We start from the raw sequence: 22,111 nt of genomic DNA on the forward strand, positions 1-22,111 counted from the left end.
GGGCCCTGGAGCAGCCTGTCCTGGGGGAGGAAGGGATTTTGTCATTGCAAGGTGGCTCAGGGTCAAGTGTGGACCAGCAGGGTCCCAAGCTGCAGGCCATGCCAGCCCGATGTGGTCAAGTCATGCCCCACACCCATGCTGTCCAGTCCCGAAGCCACGAACCTTACGGGGGCTGTCGAACACTTAAAGTGTGATTGGTCCAAATGGAGGGGCCCTGTGCGTGTGAACAGTACCCTGGATTTCAAAGACCCAGAGTGTGATCCATCTCATCAATCACTTCTTATATTGATTACACATTGAGATGATAATATTTCGGGTAACTTCGGTAAAATACAATTTATTGTTTGTTTTTTAAGATTTTATTTATCTATTTGTCAGAGAGAGAGGGAGAGAGAGCACGAGCAGGGGGAGCTGTAGAGGCAGAGGGAGAAACAGGCTCTTGGCCGAGCAGGGAAGCCTGATGTAGGACTTGATCCCAGGACCTCGCAATCATGACCTGCGCCAAAGGCGGACGCTTAGCCAACTGAGCCACCCAGGTGTCCGAAATACAATTTATTGTTAAAATGAATTTCACATGGTTGTTTTAGTTTTTGAACATGGCCACCAGAAGAGTTTTAGTTACTACGTGGCTCGCATTTGTGGCTTGATTTAGATTTCTATTGGAGAGGCTTGCTCCAGAAGGGAGCTAGGAAGGCATTCCGCCGTGGTTGTCTCTTGGTGGGGGAGTTCCGGAAGACTCTTTTCTTCCCTCTGCTTAGACTATTTATGTGTTTCTTAAGTTTTACAGGAACTCTAAGACTCGACCCTCTTGCTTCGCATCAGAAAAGGCGCAGCTCCTATGATTTTTAACGGATCCCAGTTTCTTCGGGCAGTGGGACTGAGCTCTGAGGCAACAGCGTCACCAACTGCTTTGGGAGCACGGGCGAGGGCAGCAGCAAGAGAACCCGGGGCTTTGAGGCTGCCAGAGCTCAGAGGTCGAGAGTGAAGGGTCGCAGGGAGGGTTGTTGGCGTGACCCAGGAAATGGCTCCAGAGGCGGCTTTGCCTTGATGGCAGAACGTCTTGAGGGGTGCAGGGCAGGAAGCTGCTCTCTTCCTGCTGGGGGCTGCTGGGCCCCTCGGTCCCTTGCATCACTCCTGCAGGGAGTGGGGGCGGCTCTGGAGAAACGGGAATGGCTCCGCCTCCCAGGCAACAGATGTTACAGGTGTAGCCAAGCCTGGCTCAGCTCTTCCTGCAGTGTCAGGAGGTTCCCCGGACTTACCTGGACGTATGCGTGTTCCTCCACCACAGTCCTATGAGAGGCGTCACAGATGAGGACGCAGAGCCGTGAAGTAGCCTGTGGGCGTGGAAGGGGGAGGGGCAGCTCAGTGAGGACAACTCAGGCTCTTGGCAGTGACCTTGCGCGCCCAGCCGTGGGGTGGGCCCCCTTCCCAGTAGCCCGAACCCCGGACCACCGCTGTCCTGCTGAAAGAGACCGTGAGTCCCGTTTGTAAAAGCAAGGTCGGATTTTACTGGCCTGTTTCCTCTAACTCAGTTATGTCCAAAGTAGTGCCATCCCGACATGTAATCCTACATGAAAATTATTAATGAGGTATTTCACATTCTTTTTATGTTGTGTGACATCCTCGAAATCCGGCATCTTGTGCCCAGTTAGAACCCATCCCCTTATCTTGTCTCTCTGGCTCGGGCCCCCGAGAGCCACATGCAGCTGTGGCTACGGTACGAGACATTGCGGCCCCAGAGTCTGGAAACTTACAGGACTGGCCTGGGAGAGCAAATCCGTCCATTGCGCCGGCCAACTGGGGGCCCCCCGGGGGCCCGGGCTTGAGGGGGATTCGGAGGCAGCATCTGGATTCAGTGAGGAGGAGCGCTGTGGTTGGTTAGCAATGCCTGCCATGAGCACTGAAGACCCTGGGCCTCTCCTCCGCAGACTGACAGTGAGCCAAGCCTGCAGTCCTGTGGGTGGGCATGGGGAGCACGCGCTGAAGGCTATTCGGTGAGTTCTTCCTTCTCTGCGTTCCTGCAGTCTTTACTATTTGAATCTGGCCCCAGGTCCAGGTATCCAGCCTGGGTTTTGGGCCCAGATCACTGCACCGTCACTTTCTGCCTGCATGACTCCACATAAGCCACTTTACTTCTCTGAGCCTCAGGCTCCACATCTGGAGAATGGGCACAAAAAGCCCTACTTAGCAGGACAGTGGTGAGGGAGAACGCAGATGAAGTGTGTAAAGGGCAGGTGCACAGTAGGTGCGGGGTAAGGGATAAGCTCCCTGTTCTTCCTTCTTTCAAATCAGTGTCCCCCCCCCCCCCGCCCCCTGTTCCCCTCGGGGCACACAGGCAAAGTCCGTTCCCGCCCGAAACTCTCTCAGGAGGCACGCAGCTCCTTACTGCGCCAGCCCCACGATTTCTCTGCCCCGTCCAAGGCTGAATGAGGCCTCCTGCTCGCTGCCCCTCTGACAGCAACCCCTTCAAGGCCAAGGATGGCCTCCTCCCTCAGCAGGCTAACACCATAGCCCTATCATCTTGGGCTCCCCTGGCAGGCATGCCGCTGCCGGCTCTAGGAGGGGCCTCCACACCTATCAGACAGTTGACGGAGTTGAGCCACTCTGTCAGCCCCGTGTTTTTTTAATTATTCCCTCCCGGCCACTGTAGACAAGGACGTCGTCTTCCAGGCTCCCTGTAGGACGCTGGCTCTCCTCCAGCCGAGCGTGCAGCAGTCTCCCGTGGCCTGCATGAGTTAACACCTCTCTCAAGGCGCTCTGGGTTCTCTTCTGGGGAGGAATTTACATCCAGCAACATCTGGCGGAGAACGAACGGGACATGGCGAACGCGCCGGCGAGGCAGCGGCTCCAATTAGGAAACAACTAGCTTTCTCTAAGTATGACGGGGAAAGTAATTCTCTGGCCAACGGAGTTTAATCAAAATGTTTTATGCAAGACGTATCCCTGACCCTGACAAATCATCCCCCTCTTGCTGGAAATTAAACAAATATATTGTCAGCATGGATTCCAATGAGCGCATAAACAGATGCAGGGCTGGTGGAGTCATGAGGTTACGGGTTTCTGCGACCTGGGGTGGGAAAGGGCCAGGCGCGCAGCGTTTGTATGGCCCGCTGGGCTTTTAGCAGCTCCTGCGAGCCTTTCTGCCTCTTTGGTGGCATCTGCCTCCCCCACGCCCCTGGAGCAGTGCCCCGTCTTCTGAATCCTATCCTGAATTCCTGCGGTCTCTACTCCTGCCCCACCCTGTCCTGCGAGCATGTGCTCGGGCATCTGTCTCCCCTGGCAGACTGTGTTTGATTGTCTTCACACCCCTGGCACCGAGGACAATGCCTGGCACGCAGAGGACCTTGAACAACTGTTTGTGGGAGGAAGAGGGGGGGAGGAGGGGGGCGGGCGGTGTGGCACAGGGACCTTCCCTCAAGGGGTGGCGTGGTCTACACCGCCCGGTGTCGGTCTGGGGAGCAAAGCTATAACCCTGCCAGGTTTTGACCCGGAAAAGTTCAGTTGTACCAACCAGGAGAGTGGGCGTGATGGCGGATGGCCTCAGCTCGGGTGGCAGTGGGAGTAAAGGGGGTGGTAGACACGTCTGGGGCAGACAAGCCTGGAGTTGGCGGTGATGGGAACAGAGGGAGGGGCAGAAGAAAGATGGAACGGCTTCATCCCAGAGAGGGTGCTGCTCGGCTGGCTCTTGAAGGCAGAGGGGCCAAGGCCCGGAGCAGTGACTTGCCTAAGGTCTCCCAGCAAGGATGTTAGTGGGGTAGCCTCCTGTGCAGGAGCTCTGAGTTGAACGCCTGCGGGTTCCCTGTTACACTTCCCCGGGTGTTCTGGTAGAGTGTAGACTCCTGGGTCCTCGCGTGGGTCTTTCCAGGGACCGGAGAAGGATCAGCCGGGGAATGTGAACAATTCCAGTCCTCCAGCCCCGCGCCTGGCCCTGGGGAGCTGTGGTTTCAGGGAGGCAGGAGGGCCTTGCTTCCGGGGCTGGGACAAACTTCCCAGGCAAGTCGGATGCCTGGACAGCCTGGGGGCAGCGGTGTGGACCATCCATTCATAAATGAGTGTAAATATTAGTGCTTTCGTGACATGAGCGCTCACTTGTGTCAAGATGGGACAGCCGGCGGGGAAGTGGGGGGAGGGGGTGAACGAGATCAATCCCGCCTGGCCCAGCCCTTGCCACCCCCTCCTCCTGGGGGGCCAGGGATTCCCACTGCTCACGGAGCATCTGAGGCCTGGGGGGAATGTGTGGTGCCCGAGGAGCCCGCGAACCCCCTTCCAGCTGCCCCCCACATCCTACCACCGAGATGCCTGTGTGTTCTTCTCTCTTTAAGTTGGTCTTGTTATCTCAACAGCTCTGACTTTCGGGGTGAAATGCAGCAGCCGCCCAGGCGGGCGCTGCAGAGTGATGGATTCTGGGGTCAGACAGGCTGGCGTCCTCCTTACGTTATTGGTGGAGAAAAAGAGCTTGGGGTCACAATGACCCTCATCAATGTTCTGGCTTGGGGTATGAGACTGAACTGCTTGGGTTGAGCTTTTCCTCATGAGACACCAGGGAGAATTGGGGGGTGTAGGCAGAGACCGTGCCGGCGGCTGACACACGGTCGTGGCTTGGGTCTGGAGGGGCCTGAGGGGCGGTGGCGGGAGTGGAGTGGTGGAAGGTGCTGAGGTTGCTTCACACCCCCCAAGCCCGCCTCCTTCCGCCCCGCCTCTCCCCGGCTCACGGCGCCCTGTCTTCAGCAGCCTGCATGGACTGTGACCACCATCACAGCGCGGTGGGAGGGCGGTGGGCGGTGGGTAGGGTGTTGAGGCTCTCCATTCTCCAGATGGGGAAAGTGAGCTCATGGAGCCAGGACACGAACGAGCCTGTGCGACACCAGGGAAGGGGACACGTGTGCGGCATCTACCAGGAGGAAGATCTCGTACCTGTTTCTCAGATGAGGGGACTGAGGCTCAGAGATGCAGCAGCTTCCCCGAGGATGGCGGCAGGAGCCCCGGACCCCCTGCGAGGCCCCAGCCCGCCCCTGAGCCACTCTGATCTGTTTTGTGCATTTGGGGCACGTGTGTGAGAGCACGTTTCAAGAATCATGCTTCAAAGCAAAAGTGTGTCAAGGCTCCAGACTCAGTCTTTCCCCGTTGGAGGGAGACCGAGGGTGAGCGTGGCCCATAGTGGGGCAGGGAGCCTCCCTGGGCCGTGAACAGGGTGCCGTTGACCCTCTCCGCCTGGGCTGGACATGGACACCCGCACGGTTGTTTAGGAGGCGTGGCTGGGCGCCCTGCCTGAGATGTCCCCAGTCACCCCTTCACGTTCCAGGAGGCAGCCGGCCCCAGGGACCGGAATCTCCAGGCCTTCCCCGAGGCGCATCCATTAGCCACGGGCACAGCTGGAGATCCGCCGCGCGCTAGGAGGCAGGAAGCGTACCCACGCTCCTCGCCAACAGATCAAATGTTCCCTGGCTGGGCGGACATGGGGATTAGTTCTCTCTTGTCCCCTGAACCCTGATGCTTGGTCTCATCTCTCAGACACTCTCTCCGTGGCAATGCCAGGCAGCTGGGCTCCCACGGATGGGGCAGCTTGGCCTGCAGCACCCGGAGTGCTGTGGCCAGATCTTCCCATGGCCTGTCCAGCCTGACCACCTGGCCAGTCGTGTCCACACCCGGGCCTCATCCACAGGGGGGCTGGGACAGGGGGCTCATCCAGAGGCTAATGCGCAGCTGGCCTGGCCCAGGGGGTGGCCGGGGACAGCAGGGTGCAGAGGGCACTGCTCGGGGCAAGGGGGTGACCAGGAGGCGGACTGACCAGCGGGCCTGAAGGAAACCGTCAGGATCAGGCTTCAGGAGACCGTGCTGTGATGGCAGCACCAAGGGACATCCCGAAAGCTGTGGGTTCGCGATACCCCCCCCCATCCTTGCTCTGTCTCTCCGTCACACGCACAGGCCTGGGCTGTACCCTGGGAAGAAGGGGCCTGGCCCTGCGTCCAGCACCCTTGTCAGGTGGCTAGGGTGGGGGATGGTGCCGGCAGCACGTGTGGTGGGAGGTGGGTGGTCCCCTGGTGCACAGCCCAGCATGAGGGCCAGACCCCGCCCCGGAAGCCCCTTCCCCAGGTGCAGGGTGGTGGGGGCTTCCCAGCTGTGGGGCAGCAACCCAGAGACGCGCTGGAACAGCGGCTCCAGCTCCTACCATCTACTTGGTTAGTCTGCATGGGGCCTCCCGGCCCCAGTGTCGGGCCCTGTGGCCCAGGACACCCGGGTTTTGGGTTCTCTGCCCCTTGGCATGCCCATCGGCCTGCGGAATGGTCTCCGCCTCAAGAAGCAGCTCCTCCCTCTTGCCCCACCTGGGGTCAGCCACCCCAACGGGTGGCTGGGGCTGGCTGGGAGGCTCAGAGTCCTTCCCACCCAGACTCCTCCTACCCTGGCTCCTTCTCCCCGTGACTCCCTGGCCGTGGGATGCAGACCTTTCCTCAGATTCTCCGAGGGGCTTGGGGAGGGGGGCCTGATGTCTGTCTGCGTGAAAGCCTTTGATTGGCTCCATTTCTGGGCTGCAGTGGCGCCGGTAAAACCCAGGTCGCTCTGGGCAGAACCTGGGCAGAGCGGCTGGGGGAGCCCCAGTGCTCCACGGGCCCTTCCCCAGGGGTTCTCAGTGGGTGCCCCTACCACAGGATGAGAGCTTTTCTAGAAGGCTGCCCTTGAGGGCAAGTGGCTTGTACACACATGGATTCCTCCCCCTGACCCCTGAGCTCTCTGTGCCTGGGGGGTGTCCTTGGGGCTGATCTGGCACGGTTCGGGGAGGGGGCTGCGTGGGCACAGCAGCTTGTGGTCATTTCCCAGTGCTGGGGCTCCCAGGAGCTGGCGCCCCCGACTCCTGCATGAACTCAGGGGGACGCAGTGGCCCGGTGCGGAAGCGGCTTTGCTGGGGGTCAGGGGGTCTGGCTCGGTCCCGAAGTGAGGAGGGAGTGATGCACATGAGCCTGCCCCCCTCAGCCTGCCCCCGGTTCCCGGAATTTCGGTCCTGCCTCGTCGTGGGCCACATCAGCGCGTCGGCGTCTGTCTTCAGGCCTCTCTTTAAGGAGGTCCGCCTGCTGCAAAGCCCCACGTGGGAGAGAATCATTTCAGCAGGAGGTCCCTGAGGCAGAGCGAAGTGTTTGGGGGTGGATGTGTCTTCCCAGGGTCTTCATTCACACGTGTGCCCCGTCCCCAGTGACAGCAAGTACTGAAGACCTACCAGGTGTTAGAGCGATTGTACAGACAAGTGAGACTGGGTCCCTCTGACACACACCCCCCTACCTGGGCGTGAGCTGCGTCCTTGCTGGGTCCTCGCCGTTCTACCTGACACACGGTTTCATCCTACCGTTCCGAGGGAGGAAGCCCTGTAAACATCCCACCCAGCTGGAGCAGACCGAGGAGGAGCAAGTACTTGGGCTGCGTGGTTGAAGGAGGGCTTCTCAGAGGAGGTGATGTTGGAGTTGGGTTCTGAGGGGTGAAGAGGAGTTTGATGGCCAGGCACAATGAAAAAGAGCAGTCTGGACAGAGGAGCCTGCAGGTTGGGGTGAGGAGGAAGCCAGACCCACAGGCCTGGAGCTGTGGGAATGAGGCTCTTTCTGGGAGGCCCACTGCAGACCTTTCTGCCTGATTAAAACTAAGATTCAGGAGGGTGGCCTGGAAGCACTTTTCAGGTGTTCCCTGCCATATCCCCCTCCCTAGCCTAGCACCTGCACACAGTGGAGCTCTCTAAATTGTTGAACGGTGGCTGACACGTAGCAAGAGACAACTGGGGGGAAAAAATACTCCTTCCAGCCTCAGGATCTTTGCATATGCTGTTCCGTCTGCCTGTAATACGGTTCCACACCCTGTGTCCACTGCCATTTTCTCGTAGTGTACTGTGTCTTGCTCCCATTGGGTTCCCCTTGCCAAGCACAGGGCTGTCTGTCAGTAACTATTTGTTTCCCAAGTTCACATGCCCAACAGCCAGAAGTAGACATTTATTAAACGTACCATTTATTCAGTGAAGTTCTGGAAATGTAGAGGTGTGTGAGTACTCACACAGAGATCCTGGCTGATGTCAAAAGATTGAAGGGCATCCAGCAAGGAAAGGGGAAAACCAGGGAGAAAAATGCACCATGTTTCTGGTTTGCACACCGTTTCCAGGGCTAACCGAGAAATTGATAGGGAAGTGACTGCCTCTGTGTGCCGAGCCCAGGGAGGTCCCTGCTTCTGGGCACTAACGAAGCAGTCCTCCAGCCTGGGCCCCCATCTGCAGTTTGGCGGCAGTGGCCGCCCCGGGCGTCATCGTGAGGATTACTGAGGATAACTCGGACAAAACCCCCACTTAGGCTGGTGCCTGGCGCGGGGCTGAGGCCCTAGAGGTGGCATGGTTACCGTGGCAGGAGGGAGGGGACACCTACCTGGACTCGGGAATGCCATTCTCTTCCTAGACATAGTGGCAGACCTGCAATAGGACACCTTGGCAGTTCGACAACACTGGCCTTGGGTCCCGAGCCCAAATCTGCCTCCTTGGGGACGCCCCCTTTCTCCCCTGCCTGGTGCCTAGCATCCCGATCTCGCTCCCTGGCCACTTGGAACCAACCCAACCCCCTCTTACCCAACCCAGACTCAGTTTCCTCACGCAGCAAATTGGGGCCGATTGAACGGGCTGACATTTGCCAGCAAACAGCGTGCCATTCTCTTGCCATCTGTTACAAGTGCATCTTTCACTTTCTGCAAAGAAGAAATCAATCTCCACGGCTTGCTGGCATTCTCCGGCTTGCTCATCGAGGGCAGATGCGGGCCAGGACCCAGGGCTGAGCCTCTCCCCCCAGGGTGCCAGCCCCGCGACCTCCCCTGGGGCCCATCTCCGCGGGGGCGGCTAGAAAGGGAGAAGCAGCCTGACTCTCCCTTGCCCACTGCGCCCACTTCCAGCCCAGAAGCAATTTGCTTTCATTATGAAGGTCACGCGGAGTGTGTTTGCAGAAGGACTCGGCTTCCTAGCCGCCTGTACTGCAGGGAAAATTTTCCTTAATTATTTTTTTATAGCCTAACTTTTGTGTGAGAGGGTTTGTTATTATCCCTGCTTCGCTTGAGAGTGATAAGCCCGCAAGAAGAACCATAAATAAAACTTTACTTAATATTCAAAGTCTGCAAGATGGGATGATGGATGTGGGGAGGGGAGACACCTCCCCTCGGTGGTGGAGCATCCCCGGCTTTCTGCGGGAAGGCAATTACTTGGAGCTCCTGTAATCAGACCCGCTTCCTACCTCTGCATTTTGTTTTTCTAACTTTCTCATTTAAAACCCGGATGGGCTACGTTGTACCCCATTTGTATCGTGTCTAGCGAGATTACTCTGGGAGCCACTGTGCGGCAGGCCCCTGGGAATCCGCCTTTGAAACATGGAAGTGTGTCAACTGCAAAGACAGGGCCATGATTTGATCCCCAGATTCCGAAGCTTTGGGGACAAATTCCTGGCAGTGGAATTAATTTTTCTTGAGGAATAGGAGAGCTGTAACTTTTCCCTCTATTATTTCAAAACCGCCAGCCTGACTCTCCCCGGGCCTGAGCTGCAGCCAGTAAAGTAGAAACAGAGAAGGCTGCAGCGGTGGAGACCTGGGTCCTCTTGGCCAGGGGCTGCTGTGTGACCTTCTGCTAGTTCCTGCCCCTCTCTGGGCTGCAGTCACCTTACCCACAAAATGGAGGGACTGGACAAGAAAACGATACTAATATCACCCTTTTCTGAATCAACGTTTTATTGAGCACCTACTGTGTGCCAGGCACCATGCTAGGCTCTCAGTGAGCATTATCTCAAGAAAGCCACAACAACCCGAGAGACAGGTCCAGGAACAATTCATTCAACAAATATTACGGAGGCCCTACTGTGGGCTCAGCATGGCTGTAGGTACTGGTGTACATGATCAGCCAGAGAGGGAAGGATCTGGCTCTCCTAGAGGTTCTGTTCTAGAAGGGGAGACAGAGAACAAACATGTAAACAAACAAGATCATTCCAGACAATGAGGGGGTGGGGTGCTCTGGAGAAAATAAAACTGGATGATATGGGGCATGGTGGCCAGACAGAGGTAAAATGAGAGAGATTATTGTGACAGCCTGTCTCAGGAGGTGATATCCAATCAGGGGTCAAAAGACAAGGAGCTACCCAGACACAGGAAAATTGGGGAAAGTATTCGGGTAGCGGGCATAGCGTGTGCAGAGGCCCTGAGGTGAGTGTAGTAAACACCACCCATTTGCTCACTCAACACCACTCCAAGCCCCCACCCCCTTGCCCTCTTGTCCTATAGAGCCTGAAAAGCTAGAGCAATGCTTCTCAGAGGTCCCGTGGTTAAGATCCCACATGAGGGGCCCCACAGGGGACACCTCAGCACTAGGCTGAGGAGGGAAAGGCAGACAACATCAAAACAACTTGCTGGTGAGCATGGAGGCAGGCAGGTCTCCTCCTGGCTTCGCGGATGCTGAGCAGAGAGAGGTGATAGCAAAGGAGTTCTGCTAGAGCAGTAGGGGTCAGGGCTGCCTGTAGCCCCTGGCTCTAGCCTTGCCCTGCCCTTGGCCCTGACTTCCCACTGGCATCGCCCGCTGTGCTTCCCTGAGCACTCCTGTGCGCAGGGCAGGTGCAAGTGCCAGAGACTTGTGCACTCTCCTTGGGCGCAGCCCTCGGCCGGCGATGGCCTCCACAGTTCCCTTTGGTGGGACGCGAGTTCCCTGCTGGACCCAAAGCCGTTGCCCATAGCAGTGTCGGTGTTGGAGGGTCCTGCGCTGTCTCCCGCCTCCCGCTCTCCTTCCCCACGCCCCGGGCGGGACTTCCTGCAGTCGCCTCCCAAAGAAGCCACTTGTCCTTGGATTCTGATTTCTGGTCTGCTGCTGGGAACCCCGAAGAGCTGTGCCTGGTTGTCTCTCTTCGCTGTGTTTCCACGCAGGTGGAACCAGCTTTCATTTCCCTGAGAGTCCACGAGGCTTCTCATCCCCCCTAACAACCCCTCCTGATTAAATTAGCAAGAGTGGACCCTGACGCCGGTGATTGAGAACCTGACGGATGTTCTAGCCGTCCTCATTCTCAGCACCCCTTTTGTAGGTGAGAGCACAGAGGCTGGGGGTTGGGGAGGCGCTGTGGCCCAGGCAGGGCTTCGGGCACCGGCCTCCGTCATCGCCCTCCCAGGTGCCGTTCTGCCTCTAACCGAGGTGGATTCTCGGGCCTTGGTTCTGGGCTGGCCCATCTGGAGCAGAGATCCGTCATCCTTTGGTAAATGTGCTCTTTGAAAGAACTGAAAAGGTTAATGGGGCTTCTGCAGGCTCCCAGCCAACTGCCAGGTAGCAGCTTGGGCGGCCAACGATATAGCTCATTAGGTGACAGATAGATGAGTACGCAGCATTATCTTGCTCCTCAGGCCGAGAAGCAGCCACGGGCCTCCCCTGCCAGCCCTCTGCGGGTCCTGCTGATAACTGTGCTGTTTGCTGTGCTCGGAAAACACGCACAACACCTGATCTGTTCCTGGCCTGGGGCCGGGCGGGGGCTCAGGAGCAGCTCAGCCTCTTCCCAGGAGCCCAGCAGACAGGGAAGGCGCTGGCCGGGACCCCTAATGACAGGGGAGAGGCGAGCTGGCCTGGGCCTCCCACTGCCTCCTGCAGGCTCAGGGTGGGAGCCACCGTGGATGTCTCGTGGCACAGGCGGTGGGTTGAGTGACAGGGAGGGGACAGAAAGAGCCTGGGCCAAGCTGTGAAAGCCGTGCGAGCCCCGCCTACCTCTGGGCTTCTGGCTAAGCGAGAAACATGCCTCGTTCCTTGAAGCTCCCGTTGGCTGGTTTGCTGTAACTTGCCTCCTAGATCATTCCTAATTTATAAACCTGTGTCCTGGCCCACGGAGGAAGTCTGAACACATTTTAGAAGTTTAAATGGTTTGAGTTACATTAAGATCATTGCAGGTGACTGCTTCCCCCTCCACACCCCCACCCCTAAATTGGGCCATCTCTTGGTCTGAGCCCTTTCCCGCGCTTCCCGATCATCCTGGGGCCCGGCGTAGAGCCCGACTTGGGGAAGAGGTCAGAGTGCTCTTTGTTGAATGACTGAGTGAGGCACATGGGGGTCACAGGGACGGGAGGCTGATGCGGTGGACCCCACACTCTTCCAGAACCGTGAGTCTGCCATTCTTGGTTGGGAGTGGGGGTCGTGTGGGCATCCTTGGGAGTTCTGCTGGTGGTGAGCTGGTAGACTGGCTCTGTGAGGCATAAAGAGCCCCAACTTACAGCATTTGCCAATTTCCCTGGCGTAAACACTCCCACCATGGCGGGTTCCAAGCTGCCAGATGCTCAACAAGCAGCTCACGAAATCTCTTGAAAACGTAACAGTTAGTTGGTCCTGGTGAGTTAGTGCAAGCCATCTCCAGCACATCACTCATTTCCCCTTCTTTCCCTCCCCCTCCCTCCCCCTCCTTCCTTCCCTCGCTCCCCCTTTCCCTCCCCCTCCCTCTCCCTTTTCCTCCCCTTCCTCCTTCCCTCCCCCTCCCACCTCCCTCCCTCTCTCTTCATTTTCTCCTCCAGCATTGCCCGAACACGAGGACGCACCCATGCGCGCTGGCTCCTGCCTGGGTGCGGGGACCCTGGTGGAGGTAACTACTAGGAAGCTGCCGCTCTAACTACACTCCAGTGAAAAAGAATTCGTTAGAAGGAGGAGGAGGAGAGGCGGCAGCAGCTGTGGCCCTGCTGTCCCGTCAAGAGCTATGAAACACTGAGGGATTGTACTTTGGGAGGGAGGCGCGGCGCGGCAGAGGAGGGGCCTCTACGCTGACCCCCCGGGGGCCAGGCTCCCCGAAGGAAGAGGCTGCTCAGCCGAGACTCCAGGGGGCAGGAACGAGCAGGCTGGGCCAGGACCTGAGGAGCTGGGGAGGGGAGAGGCCAGACTGTGGGCAGTGTCCACGTGCTGAAGGGCTTGGACTTGGTCCCAAGGGCAATGTTAAGCTATTTATTTTTAAGTGGGGCACGATCAGATTGGCATTTTAATATGCTTCCCCTGAGTGCAGAGAGGGGAGCAGGCAGGCGGGGGGGGGCGGTTCTGGGTTGGGGGGTGCAGGAAGCTTTGATGGGAAGCCTGGCTGCAGCCACAGGACCATAACAGGCAACTGGTGGGGGGTGGGGGGTGTTGTGGGAGGGCCACCCAGCTCTGCCACGGCCACAGGATGGGTACTGGGCCATCTTCCAAGATGGGGGCAAAATGGGAGGAAGAGAGAGATCTGGGGGAAAGAAGAGAAACTCTTGCCTGCCTGCCCTCCTGCCCTCCTGGCTTCACCTCTGGGGCAGGGGTGGGGGGGTAGGGGTCTCCCTTCCAGGCCAGGGGGCCCTTGCCTGCCCTCTGCTTGAGGGAAGTGTTAGGGATATGAAGGAGAGGCTGATCAGATGGGCCCTCGCGTGAGGGATGCAGGGAGGACACCCCATATATCTGGCTTGGGAAAACAGGAGGCCCGGTTTGAGATCTGGGACAGACGGAGGCTGAGAAGATCAGCCAGGATGCTAAAGGGGCCCTGAACACAAGCAACCTGGACCCCTCTGGCCGGCTCCCACATGCCTGCCGCTGGGTTGGGGGACCCACACGGGCGGCAGGGGCCCTGCTCGGGCTGTTCCCTGGGCACGGGGGTGCAGCCGTTTCCCAGGCCGGACAGGTACACAGGATTAATAAGGCCGACCCGCTCTCCCGGGGGTGTGCAGCGAGCGAGCCAGCCGTGCTCTGAGTGAACCATCCATCACTGCCCCCCTAATAACTCTGCAGGCTGCTCCTCGCCCCACCGCATTGCAAGCGAGAATCCAGGCCGCCGGCAGGAAGATGCCGCAGCCCTTAACCACCGTAATTATGAAGTCTTGGTGGAAAGAGATGCTTATCGTTAATGTTAAGTGAGCAGAGCAGGAGACCAGATGCCCTGCCCGTGCGCACGCGGCCGTGTGCAGCAATGTCTGCCTGGAAACAGCGAGGCTGCCAACCAGCCACTTCCACGGCGGGCACGCGGTGGGGGGACGGTGGGGGGCTTTCCAAAATTCAAAAGCACAGTTAGCAATATAGACGTACCCTCTTTTTATGAAAATTTTTATCTCTTTTTCTGATCCATAAAAAGTCTCAGTTCACCGTGGAATAGGTGGGAAAAGGTGAGTAAAAAGGAGAAAATGACAGTTCTCGAAAGTCCCCACCCGGAGGCAGGTCCTCGGGGTGGATATGTTGCTGTGGGTTTTCTGCCCCCACCAGTGGCTGTGCATATGCGTTTGCTTTGTGTTGTTGTTTTTACATAATGGAGATGATTCATTGTATTTTTAATACGTATTCTTAAGTAAACCACTAGTCTCAGGTGTGGGGCTAAACGGAGGATGTAAATCTTGTCAATTTGACCGGTAAATCCAATTTACAAGGGGGAGAAAGGAGAATATTTCACTCACTCGAAATCATTAAAGACCCCCCACCCCTCACCCCCACCCCACCAATGGAGCAGGATTGACCACGTACTCCTGCCAGTACTCCTGACCACTACTCCTTCTGGAAGGCCCTGGGAGTTCAGGGTCAATGCTGGAAGCGCCAAGTTGCCAGTCAACCCGGGAGGACCCCACACCACCTTCCCTGGCTCCTGAGGTCCGGTCCTTAGGATGAAGAGCTGCCCCCAGCCGCCGTAGGAAACACGGAGGGTCCCTGGGGCCTCCGAGGGCGCAGGTGGAGCCCCAGGAAGAGGAAGGAAGCTCCCTTCCAGCCCTGGTTCTCTGTGGCTTAGAAGGGCAGAGAAAGACCTGAGGGCAGTGAAGTCTCTGTTCTGGAAAGGCTTTCTGGGTGGGGGAGCAGCTCAAGCCGCTGCAGGGAGGCAGGACCGCAGAGGAAGAGGCGAGTAGCCCTTGGTTCAGCCGCAGGGAACGTGGTTTGCTTTTCTCTGGAGTCTGCTGTGCCGAGTCCGCTGTGCCCGGCTCATTCTTTCAAGAATAAAGATTTATTCCTCTCCATGGTCACTGTCTACTCTCCCTCCAAACTCCAGAATGCCTCCTTCAGGAAGCCCTCCTTGGTTTCTGTGACTGACACAGCTCTCCTTCTCCAGGACCGCACCACTATGGAAATGCCACATTCGTGGGATTGACAGCTTCATGTGCATCACCACCCCCCGGCTCCCCAGGGTGTAAGCCCGTGGGGCTGGGGCTGTGTCCCCTGTGCCAAGCCCAGTGCCTGGGCACCCGCTGGTTGAAGGAAGGCTTTCAGAGTCTCCAGACTCGGCAGCCCATTTGACAAGTGGAGGGCCCCCCCCCCCCCCCCGGGCACCTGGGCCCCCTGCCTGGCCAGACCCCGGCCTCTGCAGTCCCCTTCGCTCTCCGTTACTTTGTTGCCAAGTTCTGGGCACGGAGAGGAGGTTTCTAGCTGCTCTGGTTTTTCGTTACTTTCTTTTTTTTCCTGGTGACCTTTCTGTGTAATTAAAAGGCCGCTATTCCAGGAGACGAGGCAGCCGGAAGCGGAGACGCTGATCTCTGTGTACGTGTGTGGAAATTTATTGTCTGGAGCACAGAATCCTGCTCGAGGCTCCTGTGCCAAAAACATTGGCTGCTTCACTCCGGGGGGCGGAGTCCCCAGCCCAGAAATCTTCCCCTCTGCGGGCCTACTGTGTGTGCGGCCCCTCCCACGTCCTGTGGCCTCTGAGGCTGGGGGATGGCTTCTTGTTCAGGGGGATTAACTCTCCTGAGCCACTCAGCGGCCCGGTGGACACAGCACGGACCTGCCCTCGCAGGGCTGGTATCCCCCATCCAGGCCCCTTCTTGGCCTGCTGTCTGTGGCGGGCTCTCCCTCACCCTGGAACTGCCCCCACAAGGCCACATCGAGGAGGGGCATGTCCAGCTGGGAGCAGTCCAGCCCAGAGCACGGGGGTATAGCTCTCGCCTGGGAGAGCTGGGTTCAAGTCCCGGCACCCCACTCCTTCATCACCTGATTCCAGATGAGAATAGCCCCTCCTCAGGTCCTAGTCTGCGCCCCATTAAGGGACTGTGCACGGTGCTCTCTCACCCCACCCTGGCCTACAGAATCCTGGGAAAGTTTATTTTCTGGATGGAAATCCTTCCTTGGCTATACCTTCCCAGTGCTGGTCTGGGGGCCCCTCCCTCCCCTGTGGCTCTGGTCAGCATCTCTGGAAAACAGCATCCCCCCACAGTCCCTGGGCCTCAGGGTGGAGGGTCTAGAGTCCAGCGGCCCGTGAGCCCCCTGCCCAGCCAGGCCTCCGCCCCTTGGCTCTCTGCAGCCCGCAGCTGCTGAGGATAATGCACGCGCTGGCCGGGGGCCAGCTCCCCTAAGCCACGGAGAATTGCAATTTAGCAAGTTCCTTAAATCCGAGGAGGCAGGAGCCCAGAGCCGCATCTGCAGCGTGAAGGCATCCCAGCGGCATGAGGGGCCTTCCTTGTCCCCGTCCGCCTCCGCGCCCCATCCGCTTCCCACAAGCTTGGATTAGGCCCCAGCAGCTGGGCGGGGGCGGGGGGCCAGGGGAGCAAGGGGCGCCGGGCTGGGGGCCCAGACCAGTGGGGGCCCTGGGCCTCTCTGCCTCTGCCTTGCCACGTGGCCCCTGGTGGGGTGCAGCGTCCCTACGAGCCTTGGGCGTCCCATCTGTAAAGGGGGGTGGAGTCCTTCTGCCGGTTCATGCGGGCCTGGAGGTGGCAGCCCCAGCCAGGCAAATGTACACCTGCAAGCCAGGAAAGAAGGGCGGGGGGCCTCATGTGAGCAAAGACTCAGGGACAGGAGCAGGGTGAGGTCTGATGGTCAAGGTCTTAAGGGCTGCCTGGGGGGAGTGCAGTGACCTGGTAAAGAGGGGGCGGGGTGGGGGTTCTGGGGCCCGGACAGACTGTGCACAGGCCCCTCCCCTGCCTTCGCAGCCCGGAGACTAGTGATGTGGCATTTGGAGTCATCTCTATAGCCCATCAAAGCATCTGTGAGGTGCCTCAGGCACATCCGTGCCCGGGACCATGAAAGGCCCCTTCTCCAAGAGGAACAGCATAGGTCTCAGGAAGCACAGGGCTGAAGGGCCAAATTACTTCCTCTAGCCCCTCTGGGGCCAGCCCAGGCTAACAGGGGCATGCACAGAATCCCAGAATCCCACACAGAGACTTGCTTGTCTCTAGGGCTGGAGAGCTCACTATCTCACCCGGAGCCCATTCCTTCGTGGAGGCATGCTCACTGCTAGGAAAGAGCTTTTGGGCCCCAGTGCCTCTAGAGGTGGTAACCTGACCTTCTCGACCTCTTTCCTCCAGACCAAGCCTCAGGGCTTCTTTCTCTGCTCCTTGCAAGATGCACCTCAGTGCCCTCTTCTGAATAGGAGTCAGTTGTCAACTTCCCCCCCAACTTTGCACTAGTATCCCAGCTGCAGTTAGCAGCAGGCTCTCACCTCCCAAGCTATGAACACTATGCTCCTGTTAATTGAACCCTAGGCCATTGGTGTCTTTTTCTGATGGACCCATCACACTGTTGAGTCCCGTACAGAGTGGAGTTGGTCGTTCTGGGGTGGTAGTGGATGAAGCAGGAGGACAACACATCCATCTTAGGGAAACTGAGGCCCAGTGGGGAAAGGCCCAGCTCAAAGTTACGCAATGCATCAACAGCAGGGCTGGGAAGAGAGCCAGGTCTCCTAACTTCTGCCGGCCCACTTAGTATACAGTTCCTCCATCTAGACAGAAAGGCAGGCCTCCATCTGTCCTTCCCTCCCTCCCTCCCCCCTCCCTCCCTCACTTCCTGAGAACCTCTCAGTTAAGCCAGAGAAGGTGAAGTCCATGGCCTTCAGATGGTCATGATTATTGGTGGAGGGGTGAGTGCAGAGGGGAGGGGACCTCGGCCCCACGTCCTACTAGCTGTTCCAGGGAATCCGCTGCACCCAGGGGCTCGGGGGCCAAGGTCCTGCACAGCTGACCTCGTCCAGCTCATTCTGCAAGCTCTGGGTGTTTCCAGAGATTGCTGGGCCTGTACATTCCTTTCTGCTGAGGGAGCTCCCCGGCAAGCGTGGAGAGGAACCGGCCAGCTCCAGGAGGCTTTGTGGTGGGAAAGGAAAGACAGCTCACGTTCATGGGGCGGCTAATGTGTACCAGGTGCAGGGCAGGCGTCTCTCCTGTGCCACTTGAGGAAATAGGCACCGCATTCTCCTTCTCTGCCATGGAGGGGAGCGACGGGATGCAGGAGGTGACAGGGGTGCCTCCCTTCTGGGACTGTTACCAACGACTTAGTTCACGGAAGGGCCCAGCTCAGAGCCCAGGGCCAGTCGGTGTTCACCAGGTCTCACTGTTACTGTCCCATGCCCTGTGGCCCGGTGCCGGCAGACTGGGGACTCGAACCTGCGCCCACAAGCCAAGGTCCCCGCTTCATGGTGAGGACCACGCTGCTGCCTTTTGGAGTGGGGGCATTTCCCGCATTGCTCCCAGCCTGGTCCCTGACCCGGAGGCTCCCCGTGGTCCTGGGGCCTCGGTGGGTGGGTGGGGGCTACGGCCCCTGCCCACGTCCCAGTGGAGAAGGTTCTCCCGTGGGAAGCTGAAGCCAAGTGCCCCTGAACCCGAGGCTCCCCTCCCCTTCCCTATCCCTGCTTCTGCCAGAGGCCATGCGGGTGTCCTGTGGGCAGGCCGCCGCCGCCGCCATGGAGGGCTGGCCAGCAGCCCTTGAGTTTCCACCAACTAATAATTTTTACAAACCTCCAGCCTCGTAAAAAAGTGCACAGTGGCCTGAACAACCTTGGCCAGGAGCCTTGTGGGAAAGCGGAAGGTACTGAGGCCAGGCAGAGGCGATCTCGGCCAAAGGCCACTTCCTGCCTCTCCCCGAGATCTTGCCTCAGGCTTCAGACCCGACCACGTCCCCTGTGGCCCTCAGCAGAAAGGCTGTCCTGCTAACAAGGCTCACACAGGCCGTCAGCCCTAGCCACCCTGCCCCCAGCCAGCCCCGACACCTCCTAGAGATCGCAGCTCTCTGCAGCCAGCTACCTCCAGGTTCCCTGTGCTCTCCTGCTGAGCGTAGGCCTTTGCATGTGCTCTTCCTTCTGCCCAGAATGCCCTTCCTGTCCCTCCACCAGGGATGCAGAAGTAATGACACCTACCATCCCAGAGGGGCTCTGGAAGCCTGGATGGCATGGGCTGTGCCTGGGGGCCTCAGAGAAGTGGCATTTGATCTACATCTGCCTAAATGCCCTTCAAAGGAGGCATGGGGTGTGGAGGCGGGAAGGAAGGCGGGGCAGCCCCTGATGCCTTGGGCTTGATCCAGAGCGCCATAGGGGAGCGTCTTGGGGAACAGGTTGGGGACAGGTGGGGTTAATACTCAGAGCACCCAGACAGGAGGTGAGGCTAGGGGGCAGAGGGATGGAGGATGGGTGGGTTGGAGGGGGATTGCCAAGGCATTTTCGAGACTAGAGGTTACCTGGACGGGCAGAAGAGGGAGGCTAGTGATGATGGCTTTCTGGTTTGGTCCCTGGTCCCAGGAGAGGGGTGCTGAGCCGCAGGTGCTGGGTGTGTGATTCTGGGGGTGTTTGGTGGCAGAAGGGTCCACAAGGCAAGTGGGCCTGGGTGGCGGAGGGGGTCTGAGAGCCACGGGCACGCCGGTGGGCTGAGAGGCCAGGACAGTGGTCGTGGGCGAGCGTGGCCGACAGAGAAGGGCCAGGCAACCAGGTCGACCCTCCCCTGGGAGGCAAGGCCACGGGCAAGAGCCAGGCCAGTGAACAGTCTGGGAGAAGTCCCAAAGAGGCATAAAGAGAAGCAGGTGGGTCCCAAAGCTGGAGGAAGAGAGTTCTAACGGGAGGGAATGATCTGGGGGTGGGCAGCAGCAACAAGGGGGTGGAGCCGCTCTGTGACGAGGAAGTGGGGAGCCGCTAATGCCCCCCCTGCCCTGTGACCCTGACGCTCAGGTGAGCCCCCTGAGGGTGGAAGTTTCGCTCCAGCCCCTCCTCAGCCCTCCATCCCCTGCCAGCGAGCGTCCATGAGGAGCTCCGGGTCTGCTGGACCGCCCTGGCTCCAGGGAGGCAGCTGGGGCGGGGGGGGGGGGGGGGGGGGGGGGGGGAGATGCCATCGCCCCCTGCAAAATGGCAGCATGACCGCACGCTCCCTGGGGCATGGCCACAGTTTCCCTGCCCCTGTAGGAGGTGCTCAGGGCCCCGCGGTGGCCGCCTCGGAGCTGCAGACGGAGATCCGAGGCTCCCGGCAAGGGAGCCCTCTCCGGAAGCCTGATTTATGGGCCCGCCCCTTGGCGCACATGGATCTGGCCCTTCTCTAAGTGCGTGTTCAATCAAATTAAAAGTGCCTGAGGTCAGAGGAATCATCAATTACCTGAGTCTCTTGGCAGCTATCCTTGTGCTCTCTGCGCCAGAGAGGCTGGGAGCTGCACCCTTTTCTCTCCCACCCCCAGACTGGCCTCCGGGAGGGCCCAGCGGCCTCAGGGAGCCCGTCTGTCTGTGGGGACTCCGCGTAGGTGAAAGCAGGACCGGAGGCCCATGTCCCCCGAATCCCGGCTGAAGGGCCTTCCGGTGCTTGACTGTGGAGGGGAGGGGGCCTGTGCGGGCTGCCGTGCGGGGTGGGCCGCCAGGACTTCCCATGAGTCTTGCCCCTGGCAAGGGTCTTCCTTCAGCGGGCCTCAAAGACAGGCCCCGGGCCTGGGCACAGCAGGCCCACAGTGGGAGGCTGGGAGAGCGGGGGCCCACCTCCTCCCCTCCCTGCACGGCACTGCCCGCTGGATCTCAGAGTCTCTTCTGGAAACCTCTCTCCAGGGTCAAAGAGAAGGGTCCGTGGCTCCGTGAGGCTGGACCAAGCCACGGCAGTGTTATCCAGAGGAGCCAAAAGGTGCAAGCCGCCACATGTCCACCGACGGAGGAATGGGTACGTAGATGCAGTCTATCCATAGTTCCATAGTCTATCCATACGATGGAATACTGCCGGCCTTAAAAGAGGAAGGGAATTCTGACGCCTGCTCCAACATGGACGAAACTTGAGGATATTATGCTGAGGCAAAGAAGCCCAGACACAAAAAGACGAAGACTGTCTGATTCCCCTTGTATGAGGTCCCTGGAGGATTCACGTTTCTAGAGACTGAAAGTAGATCGGTTTCGGGGCGGGGCGGGGCGGGGCGGGCACCAGGGCTGGAAGAGGGCAATGGGGGCTGGTGTTGAGTGGAGACAGAGTTTCGGTTTGGGAAGATGGAAGGTTCTGGGGACGGGCAGTGGTGAGAGCTGCCTCACGGTGGGTGTGAGCTTCGTGCCCCTGAGCGACACGCTTTGCGGCAGTTAAGATGGTAAATGTTACGATATGCATGTATGCGGATTTTACCACAATATAGAAAAAAGTTAAGATCTGTATCTCATTAAGAGTTCATTAAATCAGTGTGGTTCAAAAGAAAAACATACGTCGCAGTCCAGAGGGTGCCAGTGGCCCGCGCGCCCGTTTTATTTTCTTCCTTCTCCCCGGCCCCCTGTGCGCGTCAACGGCCACCTCCCTAGGGAATGAGAGCATAAAGCCCAGGGGCCGTCTGGGCCTGGCTTGGGAAGACACGGTGGAAGGTAGGGGTGTTGGCGACACCCCTCCAGCTGGAAAACCGCAGCGATGCTCTCTGTCTGCTGCCCACACGGCCGGGCCTGGAGACAAAGAGGCAATTACGAGAGGTACCAGAGTTGTGCGCTCCCTGGGCCGCTGTAATACCAGACACTTTGGAGCCCTCCACCTGTCTCGCTGTGCAGCTGACACCAGCCTTTAGAGAACACGCAGGTTGGGGAATGGAATTAATTTCCTAAAACTGGATGTCATGTCGAAGAGTCACCTCAGGATCTCTTGCCGGGACGGAAGTAGAGACGGCCGTTTGGTCTTGGCTCTCCCGACAGCCTGCCGCTCGAATCTCTAGTTCTGGGTGAAGCCTAGGAAGGTGCCTTCTCTGTAGGGCGCCAAACACACCTGACGAATTGGCAAAATACATCATCTTCATGACAGCTCCGGTGCCAAAGAAGATGGGATGGGATTTGTCACAAGGGCCTTGGGAGGCTTGAAAATGACACAGCCCCTCTGGAAACCACTACGAAAGCACAGATTTACAAAAGTGCCGGGACCTTTCCGTCAAGCTGTCCTCCTTCCGGAAACGTGCTCCCAAGAAAACCACCCAAGAGAAGAAAAAGGCATCTTCGGGGAGTTGCTC

Source organism: Callorhinus ursinus, unplaced genomic scaffold (assembly GCF_003265705.2).
Source record: "Callorhinus ursinus isolate GAN/ISIS: 27379988/994484 unplaced genomic scaffold, GSC_fseal_2.0 scaffold8, whole genome shotgun sequence".
NCBI lineage: Eukaryota > Metazoa > Chordata > Mammalia > Carnivora > Otariidae > Callorhinus > Callorhinus ursinus.